Source organism: Podarcis liolepis (genome assembly GCF_965112155.1).
Source record: "Podarcis liolepis genome assembly, chromosome: 14".
NCBI classification, from domain to species: domain Eukaryota; kingdom Metazoa; phylum Chordata; class Lepidosauria; order Squamata; family Lacertidae; genus Podarcis; species Podarcis liolepis.
In genome coordinates, this window is record NC_139569.1 from 25,787,147 (window position 1) to 25,807,958 (window position 20,812).

At 47.9% G+C, this 20,812-nt stretch overlaps 1 protein-coding gene across 1 annotated transcript in view; it reads left to right on the plus strand.

The window, feature by feature from the left end:
- LOC310692795 (heparan sulfate glucosamine 3-O-sulfotransferase 4-like) overlaps positions 1 to 20,812 on the plus strand; it is a 93,470-nt gene that overhangs the window by 26,066 nt on the left and 46,592 nt on the right. The window lies entirely within an intron of this gene.

Below are 20,812 nucleotides of genomic sequence, written 5' to 3' on the forward strand. Positions count from 1 at the left end.
CATCTCTTTGGCGCCACTCGCTTTCGTCATATGTCTCCAGTAGGGTTTGCAGCAAGACAATGTGATTTCACAAAGGGCCACATGACTTCCATCCAGGCTAGGGAATAATGCCCATCCCCCCCCTCACCTTCTCCTTGGGTTTAATGGCATTGCAAGGCCAATGAAAGGTCTTTTCCCGCCAGCCACTAACAGCCTTTCCTTTTCCACTTACCATTTTAGGAGATCTGTGGCATCAGCAGGCACCGAACAGCTTTAGGCAACCCATAAATAATTCCTGTTTCGCACTGTGCTACATAACTGTGCTGATTGGGACTGATGGGAGTTGTAGTCCAAAATGACCACACTGGGTGGGGGCTCATGGGAGTTGTAGTCCAAAGCATCTGGAGGGAATCATGTTTGTGAAGGCTACTTTACAATTTTAAAGAGGAGTTTGGGGCTCATCCACACTTCCACTTGTCTTGTGCCTAGAAAGCATGGGTCCAAGCCATTTTGCAGCTGGAAAATATCACTGGAAACCCAATTGCTGATTGGTCCAATTCAACAATAAACCTCAAATTTGGTGGGGGAAGCAGTAGGGCAAATGGAGGTGTGAACGAGTCCTTGGTCGAAACTGATAGTGGGCTCATCCATTTATTTTATTTAAAGGCTTCCCCCTCACACCTGCATTGCTTGCCCAAGGGGAATCTCCTGCCCCAAAGCTGCAAGTGACCCTGTCAGGGAAAAGCTTCAGGTCCCCAAGCATCTGATGCTTCATAGCAAAGGATAAGACGTTGGGTGATCCAATAGACTGACCCCCGTATTTTTCACATCTAGATAGGAAAGCAGTTTCACATTGCATTGTTCTGCTAGCACACCATGGAGGTTATTGGGTGAACCTTCAACATTGTGCATGGGAAGGTGTGGCAGTGTAGGGGCCACCGTAGGTGTGCCATTTACAGTTGTTGAGGTGGCTCACTTGGCAGAGTCAGTGTCCTGGGAGACATGTACGAAGCTGAGACTTGACCAGCCACAATCTCCACCCAAGTCCCTGTCTGTAATTTGAAAACACTTCTTAGAAGGTTGCTGTGGAGATCACTAAGTGAATGCATGCAGAATGCTTTGATTGACAGTGGTACCTCAGGTTACATACGCTTCAGGTTACAGACTCCGCTAATCCAGAAATAGTGCTTCAGGTTAAGAACTTTGCTTCAGGATGAGAGCAGAAATCGTGCTCTGGCGGTGTAGCGGCAGCAGGAGGCCCCATTAGCTAAAGTGGTGCTTCAGGTTAAGAACAGTTTCAGGTTAAGAACGGACCTCCAGAATGAATTAAGTACTTAACCCGAGGTACCACTGTACTTTAGGCTAGCCACATTTCCCTGTGTAAAATGGTTTGCCTGTGCCAGGAGTATAGGAAGTCAGACCATTAGTCCATCTAGCTCAGTATTGTCTACACTGACTGTCAGCAGCAACAGCTCTCCAGGGTTTCATATAGGAATACTTTCCTTTTTTATAACTGAATTTTTCGTTTTCACATTTTACAAATATTTTAAACAAAATCTTTACGAATCCAATTTGCTTTCCCTTCGACTTCCCTCCCTTCCTTTCTGCAGCTACTTATTCTATATCTTTTTATTACTGCGTGTCCAATTAAAATCTAGGAATCTTTCCCAACCCTTCCTGGAGATGCTGTTGGGAACTGAACCTGGGGCCTTCTGTGCGGAGCTGTTGGCCTTCTATGTACACCCGTGTCTGCCAAGGGGAGCAGTGTGTGAATATGAGCTATGCTATGCCTTTTATTGCAGAATCATAGAATTGTAGAGTTGGAAGAGACCACAAAGATTATCTAGTCCAACCATCTTTTATCCAACATGGGGCTTGAACTCACAACCCTGAGATTAAGAGTCTCCCACTTTACCGACTGAGCGATTGTGAAGGGTCAGGCCAATAATCATGGTGTAGACATGTGTTCCTTGTTCCTCTCTTGTGGCCTGGCTTGAAAATTTCCAGAGTGGGACCCTTGCTGGGCTGTGCTTTGTAGTCTGTGTTCCGCTGGATCTAGGAAGAGCCCAACCACATACGGAGAAGGAGTGCAAGCCCTTCTGTAACAGACATTGCAGTGACAAATTAGGTTGGCCTCCCGCAGACTCCCCCAGATACAATACAGTACTATCTTTAGGACTAGGTTTTAGCTGATTGGAAGCTCCTGTTAATAATCTAACGGAGTGACAAAGCCCACAAAGAAATGATGTCCATTTAGGATGGAAAACCGTTTAACAGCCAGATGAAAAATTAGACTGTAGAATGGGATGAGAAAGACGTCCAAGTTAAGCAATTAATCAAAGCGATGGGAACGTAGGAAGGAAATAAACGTGATAAAAAGGATTTGCTAGAGCAGATTACAGACAAATTTTCAGGAGTGCCATGCAGGGCATGGCCGGCTTGGGAATTGCCCTCCTCCGAAATCTTCAATCATTCCTGCAATCAATTCTGCATTTCCTTAATAGCTGCCTGCGTGGAAAGAGAAGGAGCCCCTGTCCCCATTGTCTTAAATTAACCGCTAACAGCAATCCATACATTAAACTGCATATTGAATATTTGTCTCACAACAATGCTCTTGGAAGTTGTTTATTTCCCGGCTAGTCCTTCTGCTAGGCGTTTCGGCACTGTACCTAAATTCTGCAGGATGCGTGCTGTGGAATATCACCTCCTGCATTCGATATTCTCCCTCCCGGCCCCCTGGTGCCAAAAGCAGCTGTGCAGGTGGCGGGGGGGGGGAGCTTGCAATTACAGCCGGCTTTTCTCATAAACTGATTGTTTGTTTCTTGAGACAATTATGCCGACTTTATTATACGATGTATGTTTCGCCGCAGCCACTCACCTGCTTTATAGGGTTTTGCAGTAAAATACCAAGTGGAAATACGCTTTGCCCCCTAATATGATTCAATTGTATTGTGTTATCTGACCTTTAAAGGGAGTTTGCAATCTATAATAACATGACCGAATAGATCCAGTTGTAGGGAAGAATTGGCAGGCTGGGAAATGCGACCTGTTTACAAATGCAGGACTGCTGGAGCCCTACTTAATTTCTCAGTGCCAAGGGAGTTACCTATATTGGACGTGTGGAAGCTGGCTGGAGAAGGAAGGGCCTGGCATGGGACAAATTCTCTTTCCCCCCTCACCCCCACAGGGGCATGAGGGAGTTACAATCCTGGCAATCCAATGGACAGGTTTGTTCACCTCTGGGGACCCAAGTAAGATGATAGTTTCAAGCAGTGGCGTGTGGCGAAATTTTGTGTAGGGCACAGTTTGGGACAGAAGCACTAGTTTGTGAGGGCAATGGGGAGGTGGGTTACATCACACACGTGACATCATAACACCACACACGTGAGCATCATGCCTCTCTCCTTAAGCTGGGCGGAAGCTCCCCAGGCTTAAAGGAAAGAGGTGCCAGGTCTTTGACAGAATGCTGGAGACCTCCTGGCTCCTTCCCAAAGGCAGGCAGGTTTTGGGCAGGTGGTGGAAGGACTGCTGAACCTGTTGGAGCATTGTGCCTCTCTTCCTAAGCCAAGCAGAAGCTTCCTAGCCTTTGAGAAGAAGGTGCCAGGGGAACATTTTGGGGACCAAACTAGTTCCCCTAATCCACTGACCACACACCACTGGTTTCAAGGGTGTTTTGTCCCACATTGGGTGTAGTTTAGTTTTGTGCCACGTGATCATTTTAGGAAGCAGACTTATCATGGAACCTGTATGGAGGCCACAATACTCCTGGAAACCACAGGAAAGGAGAGTTGCTCTTGTCCAGGGGTCAGCAAACTTTTTCAGCAGGTTGCTAGTCCACTGTCCCTCAGATCTTGTGGGAGGACAGACTATATTTTTTGGGGGGGTGAATGAATTCCTATGCCCCACAAATAACCCAGAGATGCATTTTAAATAAAAGGACACATTCTACTCATGTAAAAACACGCTGATTCCCGGACCGTCCGCGGGCCGGATTGAGAAGGCGAGTGGGCTGCATATGGCCCCCAGGCCTCATTTTGCCCATCCATGCTCTTGCCCTTGAACCCTGCTTGTGGGTTTCCTACAAGCATCTGGTTGGCCATTGTGCGAAGAGGATGCTGGACTAGATGGGTCGCCTTTGACCTTATCCAGCAGGCTCTGCTAATGGTCTTATGTCCTTGTCTGCATTTCTGGGTGGCATGCTGGTGGGGAGATTGGGGTGGGTGTGGGGAAACAGGACCCTGTTTTTCCAGTTCAAGGGGAAAGTGGGTGTTGCCCAGCACCGGTTGGCTGTCCCTTTGTGTCAGTCATCACAAAACTAATCCGTCCCTGTTTCTGATTTGATTAGGGAATGTCTAGCTTTTCCTTAGGTAAAGGTAAAGGTGCCCCTGGCCATTAGATCCAGTCATCGCCGACTCTGGGGTTGCGATGCTCATCTCACTTTATTGGCTGAGGAAGCCGGCATACAGCTTCTGGGTCATGTGGCCAGCATGACTAAGCCACTTCTGGCGAACCACAGCAGCGCACGGAAACGCCATTTACCTTCCCGCCAGAGTGGTACCTATTTATCTACTTGCACTTTGAGGTGCTTTTGAACTGCTAGGTTGGCAGGAGCAGGGACCAAGCAACGGGAGCTAACCCCATCGCGGAGATTCGAACCGCCAACCTTCTGATCGGCAAGTCCTAGGCTCTTTGGTTTAACCCACACCGCCACCCGCTTTTCCTTAGAATGTTCCTATTTTCATTGGAGAAATGTTGTAGGGTATGGAGTTGTGTGACCCCTGAGCCAAGGAGATAAGTAACTACACAACCTTTAGAAGATATCTGAAGGCAGCCTTGTGTAGTGAAGGTTTATTAATGTTTAATGTTTTTATATATGTTGGAAGCTGCCCAGAGTGGCTGGGGAAACCCAGTCAGATGGGTGGGGGAAGAAGAAGAAGAAGAAGAAGAAGAAGAAGAAGAAGAAGAAGAAGAAGAAGAAGAAGAAGAAGAAGAAGAAGAAGAAGGAGGAGGACTAGGACGTCCCTATTTTCATCAGAGATATGTTGTAGGGTATGTTCTTCACCCTGAGCTTTTTTTAGTGTGTGAAAAAGGGGAGGGGGAGTAGACTTTAAAAAAGAAAAAACAGGCACAGAACAAATGCCTAATTGGGAAAGCCTGCAGGTGCTTGTGGAGAAAATAGTCTAAGGCAAACCACCCACCTGACACAGAGCAGAAGGAGGAAGGAGAGCTGGGGGGGGGAGGAGTTTGGAACAGGGGAGGGGGGGCCGTGAGAAGGGGAGACTGTATTAGAAGCACCTACTTCTTTCCTGCAGGAGCATAAAGGCACAGCCATTTTGCACAGCCTTGGTCCTTCCTTACACACACACACACACACACACACACACACACACACACACACCTGCCTGCCTGCCTTTCCCAGGAGTTGAAATACAGGGCTGAGTGATGGGAACCCCAAAGGAGGAGGAGGTTCCAGAAAGATGGTAGAAAAGATAATGGGATGCTGGAATATGGGGTTGCAGTGGCTGGGGACCAGCTCTGTTGCTGGAGATCCTCCACATCACTCTCAGTGCCTCCAAGGCATCCATAGAGCTATTAACTAATCTAGACCAGGACTGAGCCATGGGCAAAGGCAGCCATGCGCCCTGCTTTGCAGAAGACAGTCCTCTGGTCCAAGAGCCATCAGAAGGGAGAACAGGAGGGCTGCTTGGGAGTTGCCCATCCCCAGGGAAAGCAAAGTGAGCAAACACTTTGCTTCCACTGTGTTGCGTCTCTGTCTCGCTAGCATCTCTGTTTGAATCCTAGTCTTTAGTTCTACTTGTGGATCTGTACATCTAAATGAGCACATGCAAGCCATATGCAAATCTGTACCCCCCCTGCATTTCCTCTTTGGGGGCAGGGTTGTCAGGGCCCTCCTCCCTCATCATGGGGCACCCAGAGGTTGCGTCCTGCCAGGTGGGCGCTGAACCCCAAACTGCTTCTTTGTTTGGCCCAGGGTTTCCTGGGCACTGGGGTTGAGTGGGAAGACCTGACCCACAGAGACTCTTCAGGCAGCAATTTTGCTCTTGTTTCTCTCCAGGCTGCTGGCTTGGGGGCCTCTGCTTCTCCCCCTAGCTCCTCACTTTCCTTCTTCAGTGGTGCAGCAAGCCTTGCACTGAGTTTCCCCCAGGCTCCAAATTTTCTTCTTGGGTCAGTAGCTCTCCCTGGTGGCCTCTTTCTTCACATTCTGCCCCTCTTGACTAGTTTCCTTCCTTTTCTTTTGATAGCTAAAAAAATTATTTATGTATTTGCTTCAATCCACAAGCAGAGCACAATATCATTATATATACAATGGCAGGTTTACCGAATATAAAATTTATGTTGCAGCCCAAACACAATTTGCATCTGTGCTGTGTGATATTATAATGCTAGCAGTGACAATTGTCTTAAAGTCATCATTTCCAGAGAGGTGTCAGTGACTGTTAGCCACTAGCTGCAAAAGCAGCAAAGAGCCCTGCCCCCCACTTAAACATTAGGAAATTCATTACAGCACAAACATTCATGTACTACAGTCCACTTCATCAGGAGTCTGCTAAAGCTTGCTTCAAAATAAATGTGTTAGTCTTTCAGGTGCTGTTTTTGCTGAAAGTTATGCACATCCTGCTGCAGCCATTTTTCAAAAGATCCAATGTATTGATGGAATTGATATGACTGTGATGGATTATGGATTCCCAAGCAGGAAAATGCTGAGGCTGAGTTCTTAGAGCTGGTCCTCCTTTCTGCCCCCTGTTAAAGATTTGTTCCTGCCTCGGATCCAGCACCAATCTCCCCTTAAGGCTGGTTGCAGTGACTCAAGCTGCTGCCAACCCTGTCTGCAGGAATAGACTGCTTCACGGGGGTGTTGTGGCCGTTTTGTAGTAAAATGTGAGTTTTTCCTTTAGAGGATGAAGCAAATCCAGTGTCAGGGGGGAGATGGGGCCAGAGAAGCTTATTTCTGTGCCTGGCATCTAGTTTTCTCAAACTGCCCAAGGCTTGAGCTTCATGCACAAGTATTTTGTGTGTAAAGTAACTTATTTGGGAAAGAAAGTTCTTCTTGCACTTTCGCTTGCGGAGACATCCATTAGAAGCTGCCGTTTCTGGACCATCTTTAAAGGCAGCCCCACAAACAATGCATTGCAGCAATCTAAACCAGCATCTGCTGCATCAGGCCAAAGGGAGCCCATCTAGCTTGGCCTCCTGTTCTGACAGTGACCAAATAGATGCCTATTATGGGAAACCTGCAAGCAGGATTTGAGCATGAGAGCACTCTCCCTCCTGTGGTTTCCAGCAACGGGGCTTGTTGCCTCCAACTACAGGGGCAGAGCAGAGCCATCGCATCAATAGCCCTCACCTCCATGCATTTTAAAGGATGCGGGTGGCACTGTGGGTTAAACCACAGAGCCTAGAACTTGCCGATCAGAAGGTCAGCGGTTCGAATCCCTGCGACGGGGTGAGCTCCTGTTGCTCGGTCCCTGCTCCTGCCAACCTAGCAGTTCGAAAGCACGTCAAAGTGCAAGTAGATAAATAGGTACTGCTCCGGCGGGAAGGTAAACGACGTTTCCATGTGCTTCTCTGGTTCACCAGAAGCGGCTTAGTCATGCTGGTCACATGACCCGGAAGCTGAACACCGGCTCCCTCGGTCAATAAAGCGAGATGAGCGCTGCAACCCCAGAGTCGGCCACGACTGGACCTAATGGTCAGGGGTCCCTTGACTTTTACCATGCATTTTCCTGATCCTTTTTCAAATGCAGAGTTCCATAGTTTAATGATGCTCTGAGTGAAGGACTTTCTTTCATCCATCCTGATAAAAGGCAGAGTCCACCACAACCTCTTCCTTGTTTGAGCAACTTTCTCTGGAATTCAGCTTTGGAAAGCCGAATGAATTGGACCTGTGTTCGCCAGCCCCCTTTTAACTGATAGCTTGTTAATGTGGACATGGATCCACTTAATTACTCTCTTGCATGCTTTTAAGCCATCCCTCACTTGTTCATTAAACACCCTGCCTCCTCCGCCTCGTCCTGCCTCCTCCAGCGCTGAGCAATCAAGTGGAGCCCTTTGTTCTCCACGCCTTTGATGGTGCCTTCGTTCCAGTGTTGCTTTTGTGCAAACTAGTAGCAGGTTCCCCACTCCCCCTCGGCCTCCCATCCTTCTAATTAATAATTACACACCCCACTTTCAGTTCTTTTCACACGTTGAAGGGCGTTGATTGAAACGGTTTGCCACTGTGGACTCTTGGAAAGGTTCCTTCCGTCCCGGCTATTGTTTCGTTTGCGTTTCTCTGAGTGTGTTTTGTACCTGACAGGCCCCCCCCCCTCCACTGCTGCCCGCATGCCATTTGGAGAGGGTAAGCCTCCCACCCTGGATTTAGAAGCTTCTCTCTGCCTAATGGTTTATCTTAACATTTGCCCTGCTTAAGATCTCCCCAAGCCTTGCTGGTTCCATGCCAAATTCTGGAATGAAAAAACAACCCACAAAGTGTTTTTTAAAAAATAAGCAACAAGAAGAAGCTTTATATATCACGAAAGCTTTATCCTGGAGCCTGAGATGGGCAGCTTTGTCCACCCAGATGTCCCAAAGCTTAAACCTTCAACTCCACCTGACTTGGCTGTGGCATCAGAGAATAAGGGGCTGCCACCATCATCTGTCATTTCAGTGCCACTCTGTGAAATGCGTCTAACGACAATGAAAAGTGTTTCTCAGTCTGTGCGTACAGTTGCTCTGGGAGCAGGGTTGCGCGCACACCAACAAGAGGTTGGGGGTCTTTTCCTCGAGTTATGACATGCACTTGTTATGAATACATGTTAACCCTTAACCTTATTCCCACAAGAATTTATCACACCAAAGGAATAAAGAAATCTTGATTTATTATACAAAATAGAGCTGACAGAATATAGAAATGCTGTTTCCGATAGCGAAATCACAATTTAAGCAGGTTGCACTCCTACAATGCACACAACCTTGATTTGTAGAGTGAAAGATTCCCTGTTTTAAAAAGCCTACAGGGACCATTTTGCCAGCAGGACCTGTGCTAAGATCAAGAAATAGAAAGGGAAGAATATACCTGTCCTTAAAGCAAAGTGTGTTCATGCTGTTTCTTGAGAGGGCTGAGAAAGAGACAGTTCCTCATTGGAGCTAGGATAGCTACTGACAGCCAACTCACTACTGAAAATCAGGGAGTTTTCTAATATTTTTTCCATCTTAGTGGGGAAGGAAGGGGCTCTGAAATAAGCAATTCCTGCCCATTTCTAACCCTGCCCATCTTGCAAATTAAGAGTTTGGAAGAACTCTTAATTTCCTAGTGAGAAAATGACTAAAACTGGACACGCTGATTGCTTCCCACTCTGGTGTTTTGCTTAATAAAAGGGTGAAAGACTGTGACCTTAGTAAGCTATTGACTGAAACTCGTCATCTCTTTGTCTGCTGTCTGCCTGACCATTACCTTGAGGGCCCCCATTTAGAAGTTTGAATAGACTGTATTTGGCAACTAAATTTGCATGTTGACCTTTATAAGGTGTGAGGAACTCAGAATATCTCCCTGAATGCCTTCAGGACCCATTTTGAGATGAAGCTGGTAACAGGGTCAAGTGTGGTCCACAATGGAGAATCTCATGTCATATTTAAGTTATGTCAATCTTTTCACTTATGCTATGATCTACAGAGATAAACCATAGAAATAAGTTCAGATTCACACACCTGTTCACAGATGATACAGCTCTACTCTACAGCAGCTCTCATGTGCCAGAAATCTGCCTTTGCATTGGCTGCACACAGAGATGAGACAGAGCTGTTCAATAGTGGAAGGGACCCCTTCAGGAGGTGGTGGACTCTCCTTCATTGGAGGTCTTTAAGCAGAGGTTGGATGCCCATCTGCCATGGATGCTTCAGCTGAGATTCCTGCATTGCAGAGGGTTGAACTAGATGAAACCTTCAGGTCTCTTCCAACTCTACAATTCTATGATTCCTTGTGCAAAATGAGAGAATTCTCCTCCTCTTGTTACTGTGTGACTTGTGTACATGTGCCTGGTGGTAATTTAGACTGGTGGTGGGGCAGAGCTCTTTTGTAGCACCATACGGATGGTGTGAGGGTAAACCCAATATCCTTCATGGGAAACTCAAGCACTGAAGGCACCTCTTCTCATGGTTCATAGCTGAGGGGGCGGGGGGCAGCTTCTCCCCCCGCCCCCCAGATCAAGTAAAACAATAAAAAATACTTAACAAACTGACAATTCACATCCGTTCTGCGCCTCCTAACAAAAATCCTGCCCCACCAACAAAGTCCTGTCCCCCCCCCCACTAACAAAAATCCTGGCTACACCCATACCTCTTCTGTAATAAACAAAATCTGCCCTTATTCCCTTATGGGGGACACAAGAGCCCTTAGAGAGTCTATTGTAGGTTCTCCATCAGTAGTAGAAAATAACAGAGGCCAGCCAGAGAATATTGAGAAGCAAAGCAGCTAGTAAGCCTGATCTTTATTGAACTGTTGCAACAGGGTGCTCCCCTCACACCCAGGAAAGGAAGAGGACCCTGAACCAAGGTGTGCCTTCCCTTATATAGACATTTTAAATTTCCTGCCCTGGAGCTCAAGACCACCTCTCCATACATCATACATACATCACAGAAGGGGTGCAACCCAAGACCACCCCCCACAAAGATCATGCCTACATCACAGAAAAGGTAGTCTACAACAGGAATTTGAATGTTGCTGTTTTTCCTGTCTGCCAGGTTATCTGATAATGCCTTATCTGATTGTCTTTCCTGGTAGTCTGGCCATTCCTTTGAGATGGTGATTTCCCAATTCCTGAGACAATGGGAAGGTTCCCTCACCCTCTCCCTCCTTGCAGAGAAAACATTTGGTCAGTTTGGGAGTCCAAATGGTTTCAGGACGGTCTTCCTGTGCTGCTCCAGACATGTGGTCCACATATCTATGTACGTGCTTGGTTGGTACATTTCTGAACATTTATTATATATATAAGACCTTAATTTTTTATTTCATTTTCTACCCAGGCTTTGGGCATTCAGACTCCCTCCCCACCACAGGGCTCCAGTGCAGTGTCTGCCTGCCTCTCAACTTGGAGGGCACCCTAGATTCTGACTGATTCCTTTGATTTCCTTGTGAGGACCTCCTGAAAACAGTGAGCCCTTCTCATAACCAGGCAGGTCCCTCTCCAGGGTCCTTGTCAAATCGGCCTCAATTTACTCACAACACACTCAGGATTGGCCACCATTATCTTGGCTGTTTTGTCTCCTTGGAACTGACTTGTTAGCTCAATTTACCATCCCTTTAGAGCACTTGGCACTAACAATTCTAATGATTGTAGAAACAAGCTAGAAATTTATTAGAGTGGTGACTGGGGAAGGAGAGATCTGGAAAGCAAAAAGCTGGATTTGTTGCAAAGACAGCAGGAAGTCAAGCGCCGGTCTGAGAGATAATAATAGAATCATAGAATTGTAGAGTTGGAAGGGACCTGAAGGGTCATCTAGTCCAACCCCCTGTGCTTAAAAAGCAATAATGAAGGAGAGTCCCAAGGGAGTCTGTTCCATTGTAGAACAACCCTTACTGTCAGATAGTTCTTCCTAATGTTTAGTTGGAATTTCCTTTACTGTCATTTGAACCCATTGGTTCATGCAGCACATAATTAAACTAGGGAACTTGCTCTCACAGGAAGCAGTAATGGCCACCAACTTGGATGGTTTTAAAAGAGGAATAGATGAATTTGTGGAAGAGATGGTTATTGGTGGTTAAGCTCTGCCACTATGGTTGGAGGTCCCCTCATCCAAGTAACAAGTTGCCACCCTGCCTGAAAACCTCCCCTGTAATGCAAACAATCACTCCAAAAGATTTGAGAAAATCAGTCAAGTTGCATGTGGCAAGGACTTTGGCTAAATCTCTCTCGTGGACAAAGAGCTTGAGGAAGCGTCATATCCCAGAAGTTCTCTTTGTGTATGTCTATGTAGCGGGCCTGTCCTCCCCTTTCCAGCAGCCCAGGCCAGCCCTTGAAATGTGAACACGCTCCCCAGCAGCCCTTCTCCTCATCTTCTCCCTGTTCTGGGTATCGCTCCTGCCATCTTCCGTTTTGAAGGCATGACAGCTGACGCTGCCAAGCGATTTGCTTGACATGAGATATTTGGCCTCATCACGATACATCTTCCATGTGTGTGTAAATTATGCATTTGAAAATGTTCCTTTATTAAATCTCCTCCGTTCCTTTTCAACTCATCTTGGTTCTGTCATTCACGCGCCGGTTTGCCAGCTCCCGCTGAATGAACCCAAAAATGGTTTCTGAGCAGATGTAACCTGCTGGGTGAGTCCTGGGCCCCAAGAACAACACTGCTCAGAATTTATGCAGCGCTAAGTGCTTCCTGTCCATCATATTCTTCCAGAAACTTTGGAAGGAGAGCCAGCATTCTTCTTGCCCTCTGTGGAAGCCCCACAGTGAGTTCAGTAGGAACTCATATAGTCGTCTTGTTGGTAAAAGGCCCCTCTCATGCTCCCGGTGTCTTGAAGTTCCCAGCAAGTTCAATTTACTCTCAAGTGGAGGGTTAAGGTTTTTAACCTCCAATTCTGAACGTAGTGGAGATGTGATTGTTGTGTGCAAGTTCTGCTTGTTGGTTTCCCACAGGGTTGGCCACGGTCAGAACAGGATGCTGAACTAGATGGGCCACCGGCCTGATCCAGGAAGCTGTTCTTATGTCCTTATGAAACTCTGAAGATGCTCTTGAGCTCAGAATGGCTGCCAAAAATACCAAGTGTGTGATGGATTATGCCCCATCTGTTTTAGTGGTTGCTGAGAATACAGTGGTACCTCTGGATGTGAACGGGATCCGTTCCAGAGCCCCGTTCGCATCCTGAAGTGAACGCAACCCACGTCTGCATGTGCAAGGGTCGCGATTCACCGCTTCTGTGCATGTGCATGATGTCATTTTGAGCGTCTGTGCATGCGCAAGCAGCGCAACCCAGAAGTAACACTATTCGTTACTTCCGGGTTGCTGTGGAGCGCAACCCGAAAACACTCAACCCGAAGCTACTTCAACCCAAGATATGACTGTATTTGGGGTCCCAGACTTTGGATCTGGTCCCCAAACTGAACCATTTGATCAGACACTGAACTTCCAACTGCTGATCTGCTGCAATATTTCTGAGTGTTGGCCATGGCCATTGGACTCTATGCGGCTCTGCTAGTGATACGTTGGGTCATGGCACTGGGGGAAGCATCTGATGGCTGCTTCTTTCCTTTGATGCCACTGCAGATGCCCCTCCTCTGCTGATGCAATGGCAGCTGCTGACAATGCTGCCACCAGTAAGTTGGGTAGAGTGCTGGGGGGCTATCAGAAAATGTGTGGTGGATCAGAGCTGGCCCATGGGCCAGTGGGTCTCTGCCCCTGATGCAGAGTATAATCAATATGCACTTCCCCCTTTCGGTTTTAATAAAGGCAAAGCTGGAGATGCTGGTCCTCCTGGCAAGCTGCAAAGTCTTAGGGTAATCTAGCCTGCAGGAGATAAAGACAGGAGCAGCCTCTGAGCTGATTCTCATCAGTTGGCTTAATGCTAATGGGCCCTTAATACGCTGCTGAACATCGCAGCCTGGAGCTGAGCCGAGCACCCCAAAGTGACTCTGAGGCTTTGCGCGGCTGAAACACCGGGGCCAGTGCCAGCCTGCAATGCAGCCAGTGCCAACCACACCGGGTCTTTGCAGAGCTTGTGCACTTTGCTGCCCTTCCCTGGAGCTGCTCCTGCCCTCCTCTATTCCAGTTTGCAAAGAGGATTTGTCAGAGAAGGAGCCTTGGAGATGGGGGGAGGCCTCCAAGGGCTTCTGGGGGTCCATTTTGTTTGGGGCTAATGGAGAGGCAAAGCCCCAACCCAGGCCTTGGACTGAAAACAGAACTGCCACATATCCCGGGTGCATTTCAATCTCACTTTCGCAGGAAGTGAGTTCTGCAAGTGAACTCTTTGAGCTGTCACTATTAGAACAAGAGAGAGCGAGTTTCTCTCACCCCCGAGGCATGTCATGTTGGAAACATCTTGGGCATATTCTAAGGTGCCACCATTTCTCTCCTCCCAGCACAGCTTCACCCCTCTCCTTTGCCTCTTCTTCATTTGCATTCTGCTGCATCTGTGTGAATCATTCTCCCCCATGCAGCACCTTTTGAGGGGGAGGGATAAGGCTCATCAATATGCACTTTAGGCTACCTTAAGTGCAGGGAAGGGTAAAGGGAGAACAGTTCTGGTTTGGCCCTGGTGTCCTCTTCCTCACATGTGGCCCATCAAGACTTCTGGGATAGCAGAAATGAGGGTCTTGGTGACTAGGAGCAAGTGCAGATGTGTTGCCAGGAATCGCTCTGCTTCTCCACAAAAAAGGAACTTTGCTGCAGAACCGTTTAAACTCAAAAACATCAAGTAAAGTCAGGCAGCTGACTCAGGTGCAGGGCCGGCCCACCCATGAGGCAAAGTGAAGCAAATGCCTCGGGCACAGGGGCAGCAGATCAGGCCTCCAAGGAATGTTTTGCCTGCTGCTGCTGTGGCACACACCTTGGAGCCAGAATTGCCTCTTCCTTGGCAGCCCCTGCCCCCACGTCGCCTCTACAGTGGCCTCAGTGAATAGGAGGCACTGCTGGTCGCCTCCCACCCCTAGGGAGGAATGGGGGGGGGCTGCCTTCTTGGTTCTCCTAGTCTATGCCCCTCACCTGACATGATTCAGAGCAGGCCACTTCTTCCCCTCCGATGGCTTTTGATTCCCAGTTCAACCATCAGGCAAAGTTGATCTAATTCCCTGCCTTTGTTCCTGATGTTGACCTCCACTCACTGCTTCTTCCCTGGTGGGAGAGGGGGTGCCACTTTGTGAGTCACCTCAAAATGGACCAAAATGTATTGGGACAGCTCTTCTCAGGTGGTAGGGAGGGACTAGCCACGAGTTTCACACTCTTACCCCCCTGGGGAGGGGAGGGGTGCTGTTCTGTCAAAAACAGCAACCCTCCTCCCTTGAATAAAGATTCAGCTGCCAGCCAAGTTGCCTGTGGGGTGATGGAAGGGGGGTCCCCTCTTGTCCTTTGCATCCAGCAGCAAAATGTCTTCTGTCCATCTGATCAACTCACATCTCTCTTAAGCACCAGTTTGGCATAGTGGTTAACATAGGAGCCAACTCCTAGGATCTATTGGGGCTTTGGTCCCCACAATAAAATATTTGAGGGCGTTGGACCACCACAAAGTTGATGGGCATTCCCATTCAAATGGTGTTTGTGCACTGTGTCATGTGATTATGTGGGGCGGGGCTTACCTGGGCCCCCACAATATTTTATTCAAGTTGGCACCCCTGGTGGTTAAAGTGTCAGACTAGGACCTGGGAGAACAGGGTTTGACTCCTCACTTGGCCATGAAGCTCACTGAGTGACCTTGAGCCAGTAACTGTCAGCCTAACCTTCCTCACAGGGTTGTTGTGCAGATTAAATGAGGAAAGGAGAGAACCATGTATGGCACCTTGAATTCATTGGAGGAAGAAGATTGGATATAAATGCAATCAATAATGAAATGTTCCTCAGAGACAAGACTCTAACAGCAACAAATATATAAAGATGCAGAATTTTGAAAAGCATGAGACACCCCAATAATCTCCCCCACCCTCTCTCACTGCCCCTTCACCTCAAGCCAAGGAATTCGAAGTTTCAAGTCTGCGAGGTTTGCCTAAGAGGGAAGGAAGCCAGCTGAAGTTAACGGGCTTCAAAGTATCGGATTCCACTGCCTGAATTCTCCCACTGGGCTCTGAATGTGATAAGCTAAGTGGCAGAGCCGTCCTTGCGCTTCCAGGCCGTTCTGTTCCCCCAGGTGGTTGCAATGGTGCTCGTAGATCATCCTGAGCATCTCCTGGCAGCTCTCTTAGCTCCAGGGTTGGGCAGAGAGGAAGAAAGACCACTCCATCTGCAGCCAGCACAGAAGCCATGGGAGTTTTGCGGGGGATGGGGGTGGTCAAAGTCACCGGCTCATCCTGTGGGGCAGAATTCCCTACCCCCTATTAAAGGCTTCTGCCACCTTTCCAGTGCAAACCATCCTTGGGGATTGGAGTGGCTGTGGAAATGCTTCATCTGATCCTAATTAATATCAACCTGAGGATTCTAAGCTGCAAAGGAGACAAACTCCACCCCAGCACTCAGGAAAGGCTTCCCCATCTATCTGCGCCCCACCCCCATTCACAGAACAACTCTTTCCAACGCCCACAGTTTGTTCTTAACTGTTCAATGTTGTCTCCCTGCCTCTTAGCTACATCTGTGATTTGCTAGCAGGCTAAAAGGCTAGAGATGGTCAAGGGGTGAGGGTGCAGAATGGGGAAGGTTTCATTCCCTCTCTGGAGGTTCCCCAAATCTCCTGGAAAGACATCCTGGCCATTGAGCTTCCACTGAGCTGCCTGCTACACATTCCTGACTCTTAAAATACTAAACATATTCTGAGCTGAAGGCTTGGAGGTGCGGCAGGCAGGTCAGATGCAGAAAGGGGGCTGCTGCTACCTTTGTCTTTTCTATTTCCCAAAATACAAGGAAGTTGGGATTGTTTAGCTGGGAGTTGAGAAGGCTGAGAGGTGATGAAGGGCTGTCCCCTGGAAGATGGAGCGTGCTTGTTTTCTGCAGCTCCAGAGGGCAGGACCTGAACCAATGGATTCAGTGCCAAGGAAGGAGATTCCAGCTGAACATTAGGGATAATCTCCTGGTACTAAGAGTTGTTTGATGGTGGAATGGACTCCCTTGGAAAGTCGTGGGCTCTCCTTCCTTGGAGGTTTTTAAGCAGAGGCTGGATAGCCATCTGTCTGGGATTCTTTAGTCTGCATTGCAGAGGGTTGTACAAGATGGTCATTGGGGTTCCTTGCAGCCCTACAGTTCTATAGCACACACCATGCTGTATTTCTGTATCCCTGCTGGCAGGCAGGACCATCTAAAGGCTGGTCCTTTCCCCATTCAGCCTCCACAGACCAGGCCCCACAGACCAAGAACAAGAGAGCAAAGGGAAGCTTGTCAGTTGTTGCCCCCCAACTGGGATGGCTTTAAAAGAGGATTAGACAAATCTGTTGGGATGTGAATAGAATAGATGTTAGGAGTGGATATATTTATTCGGTATAAATATCCTTCCTGTCTCACATTTGTGAGTTCAGCAGATTGTCATTCCTTTTCATCTTAAAAGGGAACTTAGGCTAGTTTTAGTAATCCAGAATGTTTTAAGAAAGACTGGGTTCTTCTGCTATTTCCCCCTTAAAACGACAATCGCACAAACAGACTTGTAAAAGGTACAAATAACATTTACTCACTCGGAATACTTGTTGAAGAGAAACAGATACAGCAGCTTTGTTCAGGCAAGCGTAAAATGGTAATTTGGTTACAAAGACGTACTTAAGTCTAGCTTAAAATAGTGGACTGAGCTTGGTGTTCATCCACTGCTGGCAGAGCGGGAAAAGATGGAAAGAGTAAGAGGGTGTTGTCCAGGAAGGTAGGACAATATATAGCTTTGGCCTCCAACTGTCAGGTCACAGTGGGAGTATTTCTCATAGAGTTTTCTCCAGTAAGTTTACAGGAAAACACTGTGAGTTTCAACTCCTATCATGTGCCTTTCTAGCAAAACATGAATGGTTGATTTTGACTGCATTTTAAATATCCAACAAAATCCTTGGAGGAGGAGGAGTCTATCAAGGGTTACTCCAAAGTTAGAGGCAGGATGCTTCTGAATCCAAGTTTCTGAGCGTGGAGAAAGTGCTGCTGCTGTGGTCAAGTCCTGCTTCTGGTGTTTAAGGAAGCAACATCTGGTTGGCCACTGTGAGAACAGGATGTAGGACTCGATGGCCCCCTTTGGCCTGATCCAGCAGGCTCTTCTTACATTTATTAAGTAGCAATTTGGCCACCAGGATGACACTAGCCATGGGTAATCTCATGCGTGGGCAGGTGTCTCTGTCAAAAGGGGATTTCTCTTCAGTTAGATTCCCATGTGAGTGCAGGAATGCGTACGCACACACACACACTAGAGCTGAAGCTAAGCTCAAAGGGATCTGTTACCTAAGTTTGCTCTGAATCCTCCTTGCTCTGTTTCCTTATTCTGAGCAGCTGCTGCTTGTTATAGATATGCCTGCATTATTCATAGGAACAGAGCAAATAAATAATGGATCTGGCAGCACAGAGGGGGATTAAGAAGCTATGCCCTAAGAGGTTTCCTTGGGTGGTGGGCAAGAGCACCTCCCACCCCCACCTCCACCAAACCCCACTCTCTGGACCTGTTGCTATAACCCTGATCTCCCTCATTGGTAGCTTGCAGTGAGACTGGGGGCGTCTGGCTTCCTGCTGGTCTTGGCTGCCACAGCTTGCTCTTATCTGGCTCTGCATCCTTTTGCCACTGGCTCCCATTTTCCACCCAAGAGCTAATGAGGCTTTGGTGCTGGGCTGCTGCAGCCAGTGCTTTCAACTTGGACTCTATGAGCTCCAGCACAAAGGCCCTGGCAAAGCAGACACAGTGGCTTGGATGGGGACAAGGCTTTTTGTGATCGCTCAGAGGACAAAGCGTTTTGGAAGAGACATTGGAGTTCAGCGAGAGAACACCTGCTCTGCACGCAGAAGGTGCCAGGCTAAATCCACAGAGATGCAAGGGCCTGAAACCCTGGAGAGATGCTGCCAGGCAAGTGTAGACCATACTGAGCTAGATGGGACAATGGTTGATATATAAGGCAGATTTCTATATTCCTAAAGGGAAGGAGAGCACCTGCCTTGAATGTCCCAGGTTCAATCCCCAGCATCTCTAGGGAAAGCTCAGAATTTCTCTTGTCTGAACCCCTGGAGAGCCACTGTCAGTCAGTGTTGACAACACTGAGCCAGATGGACCAAGCTTCCTCTGTTCCTAAATACTGAACTAGAAGTGTCAGGTGCTGGTGTGGTTGCTCGACAGCAAACAGGCAAGACTCCGACATGTCTTTTCCAGGTTTTATTCTTAGTGAAAACTATTTACAGTGAAGAGTGTCGTAAGTTCATGTCTGGCTCAATCGCTAGCAGAATCTGGGAGTGGTCAGTCTTTGTACCTCCCCCAGCATAACAGTCACGTGACCCTCAGCCTTGTTCCGCCCCTCCCTGCACCAAAACCTACTGTGCAGAATGGGCGCTGGCAAAGGGGTTCTTCCCTCCCCTCCGGTTTGCTCAGACTTGGTGTTGAGGCTCTCCCTAGCATCCCCTGGTCCCTGCACCTCCTCTCCACTGGAGGTGGGGCTTTGCTCCGCGCCAGAGCAGGAACTGCTTCACAAGATTTTCGGAGGTTCCCTATAACACAACTGCCCTTCCACCTCTCGCCTCTGAGCTGATGGCAGTTCCCTGCCAAGAAGGATCCACGGTCTGACTTTCTATGTCCCATAAAATGGCTTTCCGTGTTACTTTCTCTATTCCAACTTGAGAACTGAGCCTGAAAGGGCACCGGCAGCCAGTTTCTGTAAGGCCTTGGGGAGACTCATGTGGGTGGGCAGAGATGCCATTGGCCAGAGAGGAGACACCTCCTGTGATGTGAACAAGGGAGCAGTTGTGTGCCTTCTCTGCAGGGTTTGTATTGTTGATTTTAGTTGTCTTTTCTCGTATTCCTGGTGTCTATCGCACCTTGAGAAACTTGCATTCCTGGTATGTTTTTGTTTTTTGTTTTGTATTCCTGGTATCCCACCTTGAGAAACTTTGGCTGAAGGGCCATCTAAACATATACCTTATAAACTATAAATAAATAATAAGTAAAGTAAATGTATTGCTATTATTAATATTAATGATATTGATAATTTAGTTTATTTCCTGCCCTTCACCCTTAGGTCCCAGGGCTGGTCACAGCAATTTAAAATGCAACATTTAATAATTGTCTGAAAAAATTGCAGCCAGGTGGATCCTGCACCCATCTCATTTCTCTCTGGCTTGTGTAAATGGAGTTTGGTGCAAATATCGCTCCTCGAGTTTTGAGCTTCTCAAACAAAAATTATTTGTGGGTTTTTGGTACTGCATGCTCCAGCCCTCCCACCCCCCAACACACACACACTCCTAGGCATCTCCTGATGCTCCTTTCATTTTCTGGTGCTCAGCCTTTAGGAGCATGGTGCAGTGACACTCTCTCATGGCTGAGCACCCAGCTCTCTGTTCCATTGAAGAACCAGAAGAAGCTGTGGCTGCTACAGTGGTGCCTGGGTGACCTTTCTGGCTTGTATAGAAGAGTCCTGTGGGGGCAGCAACTGTCCTGCTGAGCACCTTCTCTGGTGTGGTCCTGAGCCAGCCTGCAATGGGAGCGTTTGCATCTGGCCTACGAAGCTGTGAAGTTCTCCTTGTCACCAACTCCTGGAACAGCTGCATTATGCCATCGTCTGGAGATTTGGGATTGTATATAACTTTACTAGACCTGTTGAAATGAATGGACCTAAGTTAATCATGTCCATTAATTTCAATGGGCCTGTCCTGAGTTGCATTAGCCTTTGAAGCACCCCTTTGTCCTGTCCCCATCTCATTCCCCTTATGGAGCCAGTCCAAGGTGGTAGCAGTCTTGAAACAGAGGAGGGCTTGCAAAGCACCTTTTCCTCCTACTAGCCATTGGCTACTACTAGTCATAATGGCTCTATTCTACCAGTCAGGAGAGGGTTTCTATTGCCATCCTGCTCCCCTAGCAGATTTCCCATTAGGGCATATGTCTGGCCACTGTGAGGACAGGATGCTAGACTTGATGCCCTCCCTTTGGCCCAATCCAGCACTACAGAGGTCTTCTGGTGTTCTTTGTGGGCATCCCCATCCCCACTCCCCACCCCACAGCTGCTATTTGCATATAGGAAAGCCAAATCCACTCCCTCCC